Source organism: Lichenostomus cassidix, chromosome 2 (genome assembly GCF_008360975.1).
Source record: "Lichenostomus cassidix isolate B80296 chromosome 2, HeHo_3.0, whole genome shotgun sequence".
In the NCBI taxonomy this organism is placed as follows: Eukaryota; Metazoa; Chordata; class Aves; order Passeriformes; family Meliphagidae; genus Lichenostomus; species Lichenostomus cassidix.
In genome coordinates this window covers 36,785,303-36,798,732 of record NC_139482.1, presented here as the reverse complement: position 1 = coordinate 36,798,732, position 13,430 = coordinate 36,785,303, and the positions used below count along the sequence as shown (strand labels likewise).

The following is a 13,430-nucleotide window of genomic DNA, read 5'->3' as shown; positions in this document are numbered from 1 at the left end:
TTTATAAACAAAGATAAAGTTTGGATGTTGTTAGAACAGTGTCTCGAGATTTGGACAGTTCAGGCCTGGCCAATCAGGCCTAGGGGGAGGTTTCTGACTGACCAATCTGGGTGACCTCTGAAAAGTCTATATAGATTGGATTCAAAATAATAAAGCTCTCTTTTCTATGCCACACTGAGAATCCGGGTTTCTTCTCTGCTAGCGGCTCAACAGCGACACTCATCATCTGTATTTCTTGTCAAGGTAAGGACCCTCTGCAAAATTACTGATAATTCAGGATCAGATCCTGAGCATATGTTGACTAAAAGACTTATAGTGATCTATGAATATAGCTTTAAATCTCTCTCATACCATGCACCTGTTTGCACTGCATAAGGCAAGTGATACTGATAAGATCCATCATTCAAGACCTTACTTGACTTAGGTCAGAAATTTGAGTGATAGTGTCACTCAGACAACAGAGACAGTTTTCAATTCAGAGTGACCTCACAGGACTCTTCAGCAAGGTCTGTTTCAGGAGAAAGGATTTGTCTGCCATTGTGAGGGCTGTGCAAATAACCAATTTTCCAGAGGACTGTCCAACTGCAAAAGAGAGACTATCAAGCAACTTCAGTGGGTGGAAAAAAAAATCAGTATATTAAACGGAACAGTCCAAGAGGTTCAAAACTGAATGTTCCGATTTGGATGAACTACATAAAAGGCAAAGGAAGTACACGGCAATGTTTACAAATGAAGAGCAAAAATATGCCTTTTTTTTCCACCCACTGAAGAGACCTGAGTAAAAGTTCCTGCTGATGTAAACGTGAGTTAGCACAGGGTGGGAAAGAGGAAGCAAGAAAGGGAAGTGAGCCTTGGTCCTCCCTTCTTATGAAGTCCTACTTCATATATGTAATTTAATACTGATTGGAGCAGCAGTGACTGTTCAGTGTCCCCACTCTCACTCATCCTGAGCTTTATTTCTCTCCTAATTCAAGCAACTTTATAAAGAATGGGCTTTTCCCTTTAAACTACTAAGAATATTCATGCAGTTCTTCCGTTTCCTACACTTGGCCTTGTGACTTTTGAGTTGCTTCAAACCCTAAGTATTAAAGCTTTATCAATCTAACAACATGAGAAGTATACCAAATTTAGAATAAAACATTCAAAGATGTGACACATCAGCAAATATAAAAATAACCACAAGTGAGAAATGTGGTAGAGAGAGAAACACAACCTAAGAACAAGACAGCTGTCAGAAGATCTGTGTACCTCACAGAAAGACTAGGGTCTTTATTCTCCTTAAATTCTCAATGAATAAAGCACTATTACTATAGTAAGAGATAACCATAAAAGCCTCAGATGGAGGGAAACAAAAATTAGCAAGTTTTAGAGCTTTCTGTATTCCATAGGCAATAATTCAGGTATACTAAAATTCACATTCCCTGAATATAGGGACTTTGAAGCCAAACCTTATCTTATTGGGAAATAGTGAGTCATTATTTTGCCTGACAGCAAGCTGCAGTGTTTACCTCTGATGGTTCACAAAGCAGCAAATCTCAGACCTGTCATTGATTCAGATGAAAATATTTTCAGTTCTGGGCCCTTGGGAGGGAAAACTGGACTTGTAGACATTCCTACGAATGATGCTACGGAACAAACCACGTAACACTGGAATTCTACACTTACACAAACACAAGAAACATTTTTTGTGGTCTGGTGTTTTAACCATGATCTATTACAATGTTTTCTATTTGAAAGAAACGTATCTCTGATGGAGATAAATTAGTAAAGTATATAATAATTATTATAAGTTTAATTGGATGGCATAGATATAAAGACATATATGACTTGCTATTATGCCATATACTGTTACAACAATGATTTTTCAAACAACCATTACCTGTGTGCTTAGAAACATTAAAATATAAAGCATATTGTAAAGTAATTACAAGATATTAGGAAGAAGGTCTCAACACTGTTTATCATTCACTACTGCATACAGTCTGATGGTTTACACCCTCAGTGTAAAATGTTACAATGTGATTTGAAAGATCAGTCCACTTGCAAAACTGAGGTGGCAGAGCCTTATCAAGAGGAAATGTTCTAACACGATTTGCTGTATTCTTTCACAGAATTAGTTCTTTGTTATAGTGATTTCACAGTTTGCTGCCCCGGCATTGATTCTCCCTAAACTCATCCTGACTGTCTCAATGTAAAAACCTGCTACACCACGCCACAGCCTTTCCATCAGTGGCAGACAATATACAGTCAGGCTTTGAAAAAGGCACAATAGGAGAGAGCAAACTGAGAGGTAGGAAAGCAGACCGAAGCAATGAAAAGTGCTCAAAGCTACAGGGTCTGCTTTCAGCCAGCTCAGCACATGCCGGACCTCTGGAGCACAGATTACTGCTACATGACTGCAAACTTCAAAACCAAAATTAACTAAAAAGCACAACTTACCTTGTGATGTGCCCTTACCACACAGGAGGTGAGTGGTATCCTGGGCTGCATTAGGCAAGGGGAGGGCAAGCATCCTTTCCCTCTGCTCAACATTGATGAGGACACACCTGGAATACTGTGTTCAGTTCTGGGCTTCCCATTACAAGAAAGACATGGACATATTGGATAGACTTCATCAAAGGGCCACAAAGGTGATGAAGGGACTGTGGAAACTCTCCTATATGGAAAGGCTGAGAAACATGGGCTCTTCAGCCTGCAGAAAAGAAGGCTCAGGAGGATCTCATCAAAGTGTATAAATACCTGAAGAGGGAGTGCAAAGAGGATACTTTTCACACCCAAAAGTTGTAAGGAAGGTGGACCAGGCTCTTTTCCGTAGTAACTAGTGACAAGACAAGAAGCAACAGGCAAAAACTGAAACACAGACTGTGTTTCAGCACAAACTGAAATGCTGAAACATAATCTGAACATATGGAAACACTTCTTTACTGTGAGGATGACTGAGCACCAGCACAAGTTTCCCAGGAAAGTTTTGAAGTCTTTGTCTGTGGAGGTATTCAATACCAAAAAAAAGGCACAGGTTTAGGACAGCCATAGTGACTATGGGAGCTTTTCTTTCTAAGCCCAGTTTAGCAGTAGACCAGTAGCAATGATGTTAATGTCAAATACAAGTTACAGTCCTGTCATAGAGAAATTCATCTGATTTGATTTTAAACTTTCATCACTGAAAAGGCCAAGGAGTAAGATGCCAACCTACCCACACATCCTGGGTACTTTCCCACCAGTTCACAGAACAATTGTGACATCCACGTATCCAACCCTCTGCTACAAACATGCTCATGGTGGGTCCAGAAATGGGCTGCGTACAGCTCTACTTGGCACTGCTAGAGCTCGCTCAAGACCTCTGAAAACAGCACACAAGGACTTAAAGCTGGGTGACAGATCTTCTGCATAATGCTGTTACAGAGAAAGACAACTGAAGCTCCTGAGGTTAAGTAAGCACTTTTTTACTTGACCTAAAATCTGTGGAGATTTAATCTAAAAATTCAGCTCTGATTAAGAATTTCCTTCTCCTCTTTTCCTCCCATCTGGCTGTTTATTGCTGATCCTCCTTCCAGCTGAGAACAGTAACTGGCACATCACCACCCACAGAGACTCTCTAATGATCCAGGGGAAACTTAATCACACTGTACCATCACATAAATCACAGCAGTTGGTCTGTGACTTACTCAGCCCTAGTGAGGGCCAGATCTTGATCCCAAATCAACCTTTTTTCTTTCTTTTTCTTTTTCTTTTTTTCTTATTTGGCAATAGGACTATTTTTATTCTTTCATTTCACCTATTGAGTCAGTCTGAAGCATCATAATGGCCCGTAAAACTACCATCTGGGATATAAAATGTCAGGTTTGTGCACAGGAACAAGATCTGCTGCCTTTTCTAGCTTCCCCTGCTATGATGTGCTCTGCTTAGCCCAGGGCATTTCAGAGGGAGATCGCATATGTAGACAGACAGCACCCTAGAGGGGTTAAAGCCTCTGCTGTTTTTTCCCTACCAATATTTTAATATAATGTAAATTAATTTATTTCTGGGAAAAATTTCTATTCAATGCACACACAAGGACACACAAACACACTTACACAATTCCTAGTTTATATATTATGTGTTGAATATTATTATGTTGTGTATACTAGAGGATACACAATATCCACTCTGTTTATATATCTATCTTGTGGAGTTGTGATATACAATAAATATAAAAGGAAAACAGACGCTCCAACAGCACCAGCTAAGCAGGAAGGCTATTTTTGCCCTTTCCTAGGAGGATATTGTTAACATTTAGCTGTGCTGAATCAGAAGAGCAAAGGTACCCAGAGGCCAGTAGGTCCTGCACCTCAAAAGTATCCATCCTTTTGAGCACCCATAACAACCCTTAACCATACTGACAACAGAGGATTCAGTACCTCTTACAATAAGGGAATAAACACATTATGCCAAGAAAAAGAAAACATACAATATGAAATGACAGGAAAAAAATCCTCTCCCATAGAAATCTTTCTGTGGAACCAGACACTAAATGACATTTATGGTACTTGCCTGACAATAAAACAAAAAAACTTTGCAGAGCTTGCTGTGGCTTGACTCGTCCCTTTCCTCCAAGTTCTGACTTTAGCCAAATGGCTGAAAACCTTAGTGGACAAATTTAACCAATTCTGAGTAATATCTTCCTAAAATTAGTAATGAGCTATGAAATCAGTATTTGTATTCCTAAAATCTTTGTTTAACAAAACATCATATACATGAGTTCAATAACTATGATAAAATATTTAAAAGATGTACAAAAACAAACATGTGATTCATTTTTGTCCCTGACCAGAGGACACAGCAAACAGCATATAAATTTGAGGTTATAATATTGGCTTCTGCAAGATCAGTCTTCTAGATATTGGTACATTTGAGGTTTAATATTTGCAGATTTGCAAGGCTAAGTCACAATGAGTCCTTCAGTAAAAGTTATATTCTCTTTTCATGTAAAATGAAATCCCAGTATGACTGTCTACTAGGACAGCCATCTGAAGGAAAGATAAAATACAGAAAATAAGTTTCTGCACTGAATATACCCACTGAGGCATCATTTAACTTTGCTTGTGATCTTGATTTATACATAGCTTTCCCAGTTGGATGGCTGAGGCATAAAATAGTAGAGTGATATCTCTCAAGATTACCAAGCAGAACCAGAAATCTCTTTCCTTAGCTCCATCACGAACGAAAAAGTTACCAATTACCAACTTTAATTGAACAAGGTCTAGTTAATCTCTCTCCATTTTTTCTTTTAAAAGAAAAGATCCTAATTTGTGCCTGGTATAGCCTGCTATGGATCACTGCTGAATTTTAAGACATGAAATGGATCAGTACTGCCCTTAAGAGGGAGCTGATGTCAATAGAGCTCTATTGAAACTGAGATTATGGTCAAAGAGTAAAGTAACAGAGGTCTGCGTAGCAGAGTTATGGTCAAACGAGACACAGGCAAAGCACACTGAGTTAGCTGGCATATCAGTGGAGAAGAGTTGATATGCTTGGAAAAAAAATACAGACAAATTTTTGGGCTCAGAATCCCATAAGCAAGGGTTAGTAGAGTGTGTAAGAAATAAGCAAGTGCAGGTGAAGCTGGCAGATAACCAGATTCTCCTGTAAAAACATGAAAAGCAGACAGAGCATCTTGCTGCAGACCAGCACTGAGTCTGGTTCTGGCACAAAAGCCTCTGGACACACCTGGCACACAGCTGTCATACGTGTGTTTCACACCCAGGGGTTTAGAGAGAGCCCCATGGCAGGTACAGCTCACCTACAGGCTTTTCTGAAAGGACAAGCACTGTCAGGAGCTGCTGGAATTCACTCTGCTGAGATGCCACCACGTTTTGGCGCTTGTTCTCAATTGTGCTTGCTTAGCCATGGGAACCACTGATTTGGTTCTGCTGAGGTAACTCCTTCCAAAACTTGTCAGAGAGTAAAAGCATCCTTGTATCTTTTTGGTGCTTGCCAGTGTACAGGTCACTTGTTGACTGCACTTGGGGTAGCTGGGTTTGCCAAAACACACCGAACATGAGGGCTGATTTGTGTGGATTTACTGCCAGACCTGAGGATTCAACAATCACATCAAAATCCTATTTTCATAATCCTGGATTTAATATTGGCCTTAAAATACAGTCTCCATGTGAGCCAGCAGAGTATTGTTATCTCAAGTCAGGTGTGGCTTTATTTTATTTTGTTTGCTAGTTTTGCTGTTTGGGTTTTTTTCAAATACAGAAGCAGTCTGAATGACTTACAGCTTCATTAACTCTGGGCATACAGATGAGGATGTTCTCAATAGCTTCTTCTGAAGATAGTGTTTGGGAAACTCAAAGTGATTTCCTATCCCCAAACCACCCCTGGTCAGTGAGAACTGAGGGAGAAAAGTCACCTTATAACAGCAACGTGAATTTGGAACAGAAGACTATTCCCCCTCACTGCTATTTAGGCTGCTGGCTCTTTTACTGCTACCCGCTGGGAACTGGTCCCCTTACAACATGCTCTTAAAAATTACCCGAGTTATCAGTCATATCAATACTACATGAACACACAAATTTGATGATTTTGAGCAACTTCTATCATTTGGTTCATTGCTAACACTGATGGCATTTGATGGTGAGAAGCTCTGCTTCAACATACCCATGAAAGGACATATCCCTTACTTTCTCCCAATGCATGGGATAAAGATATGTTACAACATTCTGCTATGTTGTGAAGCTGTGGATTGTCCAGCACTAGAGGTGCTTAAGAAAAGACTGAAGAAAGATTTGTCAGGAATGATATGGAGACAGAAAGACTCAGCCTCACAGAAACATTTTGGATTTGATTTTGCTGGTTCTGGCCTATGAAGTCAGTGTCACATAAACTCTAATGTCTTCCTTCATCACAAGTTGTAATAATAATTAGGACAAAATCTAATTCACAAGCTGGAGTTAAAAGGAATTAGCTAATAATGTATGATTAAACAATAGTAACCAAGGTCACTGCGTGACTAAATATTCAGTAATCAGTGATTAGATTTTGTTGGTCGATCTTTTAAAGGACCTGATTGGAGATGACCTCTTTCTTTCAGATTAAATGTCTGCTCAGGCTGAGCTATTATTGATCAAGAAGCTGACCTTACTGCCAGCACCGGCATTCCGCATTACTGATCTCTTTGCATATGATGCGCACGTAGTTGCTGGAAAACTTCAAAGAGATTCGATCAAGTTGATGATTGCTTGGTTAATTAAGAAGGTGCCATATTTTGGTATTCCAGACTGGTTGCTCTCTGCATTCTTAGAGAAATCACTCCTAGAATTCAATTAAAAAAAGCAGGCAAAGAAAAAAGACTCCATAAAGCTTGAATTCTACAGCACAAATCTTGCCCTATTTCCCCTGACAAGGGGAATGAAAGGGTTTTTTCTCACTCATAAGTGGAGGATAGGTGTACCAAAAGAAAAAGGAATTTTTCCTCTTTGTCCTGCAAGGTGGGCTTAAGACACAGAGTGGGAGAAGGTGTGCTGCAAAGCATCAAACATAAGAATGACACAATGAAGGCTTCCAGCAATCTCAGAGCCCCAAATGCTTGTCTCCAGATAGTTCTATATGATCAAGTGATAATCGGAAAGAATTTGTCTTTAGGACATGAGGTCATACATCCATATCTCATCTACTAATTCTCCATCAGTTATACTCCTTTTTGGCTGCATGTTGCCGTAAAAGCAGTTAATATTAGTCTTCATCCCTACGGTAGAAAATGTTGCTTTTACTCCTTCTCTCCAAGTTAAAAGAGTAATTTTCTCTTGGAGAAAATGTCCATGCACCAGAAACAGTCATGCAGCAGAAATATAGTCCTGAGATGGTATTATCTTCAGAAGAATGTGATCATGTCTTCATATCAAATGTCACATTCTCAGGAATAAAAGCTTGTCTTGGCATGTCTTTGAGTGGTAGGAAATTTTTTTTTTTCAAAAGCTAAGAAAGTTATGAGTCAGGTTTGAGGTACATTTGGGGGGGACAAAAACCAACAAACAAAACCCCCACACCAAAAACACAGGGCCATACAGAATCGCAACCAATTCTACAGATGCAGGCAGCTGCACTAGGAAACAACTTTAAACCTTCACAGAAGCCCATTTTTGGCTGAGAAACTTCACAAATCATGTACTAAGACATTCCCAGATTTCTCCTTTTATATACAGATTTATTAAGACACCAATAGTAAGTGTGACCCATCCATTAGTTTTGCCTTCTGTGGTGCATGCTCCCGCTGGAAATGTGGGAAGGTGTCTGCAGGGCACCTCCTCTGTGCTCCTGTGCAGAGGCCTTGGCTGTGCCCAGCCCAACTCTCATCTTGAGACAGCACTGCTTCCCAGGGTCTCCACTGGACATAATAAGGATGAGCACACCATGGCACAGCATATTTTTTCTCCAGACAACTCCAAACATGGTGAGGATGTCATTAACTTTTGCCTGCCTATCCTTTAGTTGTAATTCCTAAACGAAAACACGCACCTCATTACAAATAAAGATGGAAACTGTGAAAGGAAGTTGCTGTTTCTTTGACCAAAGCAACATGGTTTGAATACATTCCATGCTGCATCATCCTTGGAAGGAAATGGTCATGAAAAATAATACAGATATTTTAGTGAGTCCAGGGAAGTTATTAATCACCACACAATGGGCTGTGTGTTTACATCTGTAAAAATATTTACTCTTGTTAAACAAAGAAAGGCTGGGTTTACAAGCACAATAAACAAAGTTGTTCATTCAACAGACTGCTCTGAAAATCAAGACCCTAATTCTCCAGCACTCTTTATCTAGCACTCATTTAGTTACCTAGATTACACTTATATATTGGCTCTAATTGCAAATGGCAGTCCTAATAAATATTGTTCAGCACTAGACTCTTCCTGTGCCTTAAAACAAATAAAAACTTTCTTTATTCAAAATTTGGGATCCCTTTGTACTCTATTGTTGCATTTGCTCTCATAAAATAAAGTAGCCTTAAATTAACTCAAATGGAAACAAATTCCTAATTAAATTTTCAAATTCATAATTTTACAAATAATATTTGAGTTTGGTCTCAGTTGTGGACAATCACTCTACAGAAGCACCAGCAGGAATAAAAGCTGGCTCCTCCTAATTTACAAGTTTGTTATGTATTAGAAGAGTCACTGTAGGTCAATTCTTGAAACTAGAGAAATTTAGGTTTGGGAATCTTTTGTTCATAAGTCCTTTTTAAATTGTTAGAAAGAAGAGAGTAACTTTTTGGGAGCAACAAGAAGTGTTTGATGTAATTCCAATGTTTTTAAATTGCTTTGTTTAAAAAATTAAGCTAATTCCCAACTGAGGCATTGTTTAAAAAATTCATAGAAAAAATGTTAAAATTAAATATTCATATCATCCTTTTTTGTGGAAGACAAACCAGAAGCCCCTTCACTGAAATCTGTGATAAATGCAAATTTGTTCTTCGGTGAGAAAAATGTTTTGGCTTAAAAAAAACTATCTGCATCTGCAGTTCTATGTCTACTGTATCTGTCCTCTCTCCTAAGCATACAATAGAAGTGTAAAAATTTATGCACTGTGTTTAAAGTGGCTTTATCAGGTCTGTTCAGACACAGAGGGACAAAGGGCAAGATGTTACAGAGAGTTCCCATTGCATGTCTTCTTTCAGATACTGTGTTTGCAGTGAGGACTGGCTGCTGCCTCCTGCTCATCCTGAAGCCACCAGACATGGTGACACAGTGCATGAGCCCAATGGCTCACAAGGGTCCCATGGGACTCAGAACTTCGACTACCTGCCTTGTACCACTTTCACTCAGCACCACGGGAAGCCAAGAAGGCCAGGGAATGGTTTTTACTCACAGTCTAAACACAGAGAGCAGCTACTCAGAGCCAGATGCACCTCAGAACAAGGTGCCTCAAGTCCATCACTCTCCCACCCACAAGTCACTTTGTGGTGGCAAAAATATATGGCAAACAGCAGAAAAGTCTTATTAAAATACTATTATGTTCAAATAGGAAGTTAAATCAAATCTTTCTGCCCCCCTCACCCTTTCAAAAAGAAATTAGGACATAAAACTGTGGGGCAACTTTCTGTTGAACATTAGTTTTTACCTAAGACACAGGTCTGGTTGGTAATTGCTGTCAGATACACATTCTTTAAACAATAAAAAGATGCTTAAAAATAATGAAGTTTGCCTGGAGAGAAGTATTGATTTGAGTGTTTGATTCCTGTGGGAACAACCTGGGTTTAATCTACCAATGCTATGGTATAGATATTTGTAATGCCTTTACTTTTAGATATTATAACATGGAACATATTGCTTTTAAAGTTATATTTCTGTGGGAAGTACAAGATGTCTAACAGAGAAGAAAACAAGTATGCAACATTTCCTTGAATAATTTTCAACCCTGTGAAGCAGAAATCTTCCTCCAAATTCAATGTCATAATCAGACTGCAAAGGACACCTAGTGAATTATCTCCAAACCTAGATTCAAAGGTCTACCCAAAGTAAGGGGTTAAATGTGAGAAGTGTGAAGAGACAGATGCTGATCTGAATAACTCACTGAATAAATATGAGGCAAGCTGTAACTTTCTGTTGACCTCCTAAGTGGTGAGGATTGGGAAAGAAAACAACAGGAAGAAATTCAAACAAAATTAACTCCCATAAAACAGAAAAATTATTCAGAAGGTGTGGAGGAATGCTAATGCTTCCAAATGCTTTCACCTTTCAGTGGTGCCCTTGAACAAGTAAGGAAAGGTAATGCACCACACAGACAAGCACCTGGAGTCTGCCTTTCTGAACAGCCTCTGTCTGCTTATCCCATACTAGCTGGACTCAATTCTCATGATCTTCTTGTTTGCAGTAAAGTGCCAATACCAAAAGCACTAAGTGACCTAAAAGGCATGGCAGTCTCCCATCTGGTATGCCCTTGGGAATCAGACAGAGTCCTGGAGAGGAGACCCTCCAAAGCTACAGAGAAAAAAGAGGAGGGAAGCAACCCAAATGGTAAATTAGGAAAGCTCTGTATGTCAGAGCATTGGGAAATTCATTTGCCTTTCTGTGCTAACCAAGACAAAAAATACCACAAGGGCTCAATTCTCCTGAACTCTGGGGAATCAGCCCTGTTTCAGTGAGTTGTTCTAATTCCAGCTTTGAGACTCTTCTTGAGAGTCATCCATTGCAGCCCACATTTCTATGCTTGGACACCCTCAGGGGTTGTGTAAAAGGATGTTTCAGTCCCACCTGGATTGAATGGTGGCTCAAGGCATCAAGCACTTAACACACAGGACCAGGGTTAGCAACAGCATAGCACTTTAACAGCTTTTGTGGCAAAAGCACCCAGTCAGGTGAAAGCATCCCACAGATAGGACCTGAATCACAGGGCCAGCTGAGGCCCATACACTGTGTGGTCAGGCACGTGTGTTTGTAGGGACAGACAACATGGGGGGGAAGGGGACAAAAAGTGATTTATAGCCACCTTCTCTGAAGTTGCACAATGAGTTCCACAGCATCTCCCTCTGAAGGCATGGGTAGAGAAATTTGCTTTCACTGCCAGCTCAAGAGCTTCACAAACAGACCTGTAAGTGCTCTAGTTTACTCACAGCCATTCCAATATTAATTCCACATGGGGTATGAAGAAGACCAGACTTACCTTCACTTCCCCTTTTATGTTTCCTTTGTAAAAAAGGCTCTTACTCAAACATGCATTCACTATGGGAGGTAAGGCAGGGAAACCACAGCTGAATAGAAGACTGACATATTTTCTTGGGTAGCTGAAAATTCATCATGGCTCATCAGTAAAGGTGTTTTCTAGTCACAATAACATTCAGTTTCTGATATCACCCCAGACCCTATCAGCATGTTTAAGGGTGCTCTGTCTCCTCCCTCATTTTACCTCAGCTTTTCTTTTAGTTCTGCAAGAAAGGTATGCCTCTGTTGGTTTATCATAGAAGAAAAGCTTTAACTCCTTTCTTTATTAATTCCATTCTCAGTTGAAATACACTAAACCAAGACACCAAAGTGGTCAATTGTTGTTTAAGAAGCTGTGTGTTATGAGCAAAGCATACAGGTAGGAAAGACCCATGTAAGAAGGTTTATAAACACTAGGTTCCTCTACCAGAATAGATTACAAGAAATAGGCATGTTTCTACAGAAACAAGGAAGTACAGAGAGTGAGAAGAGTGTGGGATAACAAGGTCATAAAATCTTGTTTCAAGGAGTAACAGAATAGTGTGGGTTGGAAGGGACCTTTAAAGACCATTTAGTCTGACTCCCACTGTGAAGCGCATTAACATCTCCAACTACATCAGGTCACGCAGAACCCAGTCCAAACTGACCTGGAATGTTTTCAGGGATAGAGCATCCACTTCTCTGGGAAACTTGTTCCAGTATTTTACCAGCCCCATTGTAAAAAACATCTTCCCCATAGCTAATCTAAAGCAACCCTCTTTCAAAGGTTTAAAACCATTGTCCCTTATTCTATCACAACAGCTAAAACATTTGCCCTCATCTTTCTTATAAGCCCTTTTTTGTACCTGAAATAATGTCTCCCTGGAGCCTTCTCTTCTCCAGGCTGAACTCTCAGCCTTTCCTTACAGGAGAGGTGCTCCAGCCCTGTGACCACCTTCATGGCTCTCCACTGGACTCGCTCCAACAGGGCCATGTCCTCCCTATGCTGGGGACCCCAGAGCAGGATGCAGTGCTCCAGGTGGGTGTCACCAGAGAGGAGCAGACGGACAGAATCCCCTCCCTCACCCTGCCGGACGCGCTGCTTCGGATGCAGCCCAGGGTACAACCGGCTTTGTGGCCCGCGAGCGCACGCTGCTGTGCTGTACCGGGGGCTGCCCGAGCCCTGAGGAGCAGCACCGCGGTGGCGCGGAGGTGAGCCCCGGCATCGCCCCGGCATGGCTCCGGCATCGCCCCGGTGAGCTGCGGGGAGCGGGGCGCCAGCCGCGCCCTCAGGGCAGCGCGAGGCGCACGAGGAGCCCCCGCGCGCCGTGCGGGCAGCGCCCCCTGCCGGCCGCGCCGAGGGGCAGAGCCTCCGCAGCTTGAACCGCCGGGAAAATAAAATAAATGTATAAATACAACATCCGCGCGGATAGGGTGACCCTGGGCGCTTTGCGGTTGTGCCAGAAACTACTCAATGTCTGCAGCTAAGTGCTTGCTGCATCCCGCTCCGGTCAGGCTGGTAATAGCAGTCCCTTTCCAAAAGAGTGAGGCTCTTAATAAAATTAGGAGGCAGTTCATTGTGTTCCGGTTTCTTTGTGAAACTTCCCTAGTGTGTATGTGTGTATATATATTTAAGTCCTTGACAAATTTGGACTCCACTGGAGCAGTAAGAAAGCTAAAGTCAAATTAATCAGAATAGATTACCTAGATGAGACAGTCATTGCTGCTGAGCAAACCTTTAGGGAGAAAAGTTGTCCTTGAAAAATA

The 13,430-nt window shown here is 40.9% G+C and overlaps 1 long non-coding RNA gene across 1 annotated transcript in view; it reads right to left on the bottom strand.

Annotated features, from left to right (window-relative positions):
• The window catches only part of LOC146441159 (uncharacterized), a 161,459-nt gene extending 148,752 nt beyond the window's left edge, over nt 1-12,707 (bottom strand). Inside the window, exon 1 of the long non-coding RNA XR_014850410.1 lies at nt 12,530-12,707. This is a non-coding gene — a long non-coding RNA (uncharacterized LOC146441159). The remainder of the gene's footprint in view (nt 1-12,529) is intronic.
• Nucleotides 12,708-13,430: the final 723 nt, after the last annotated feature.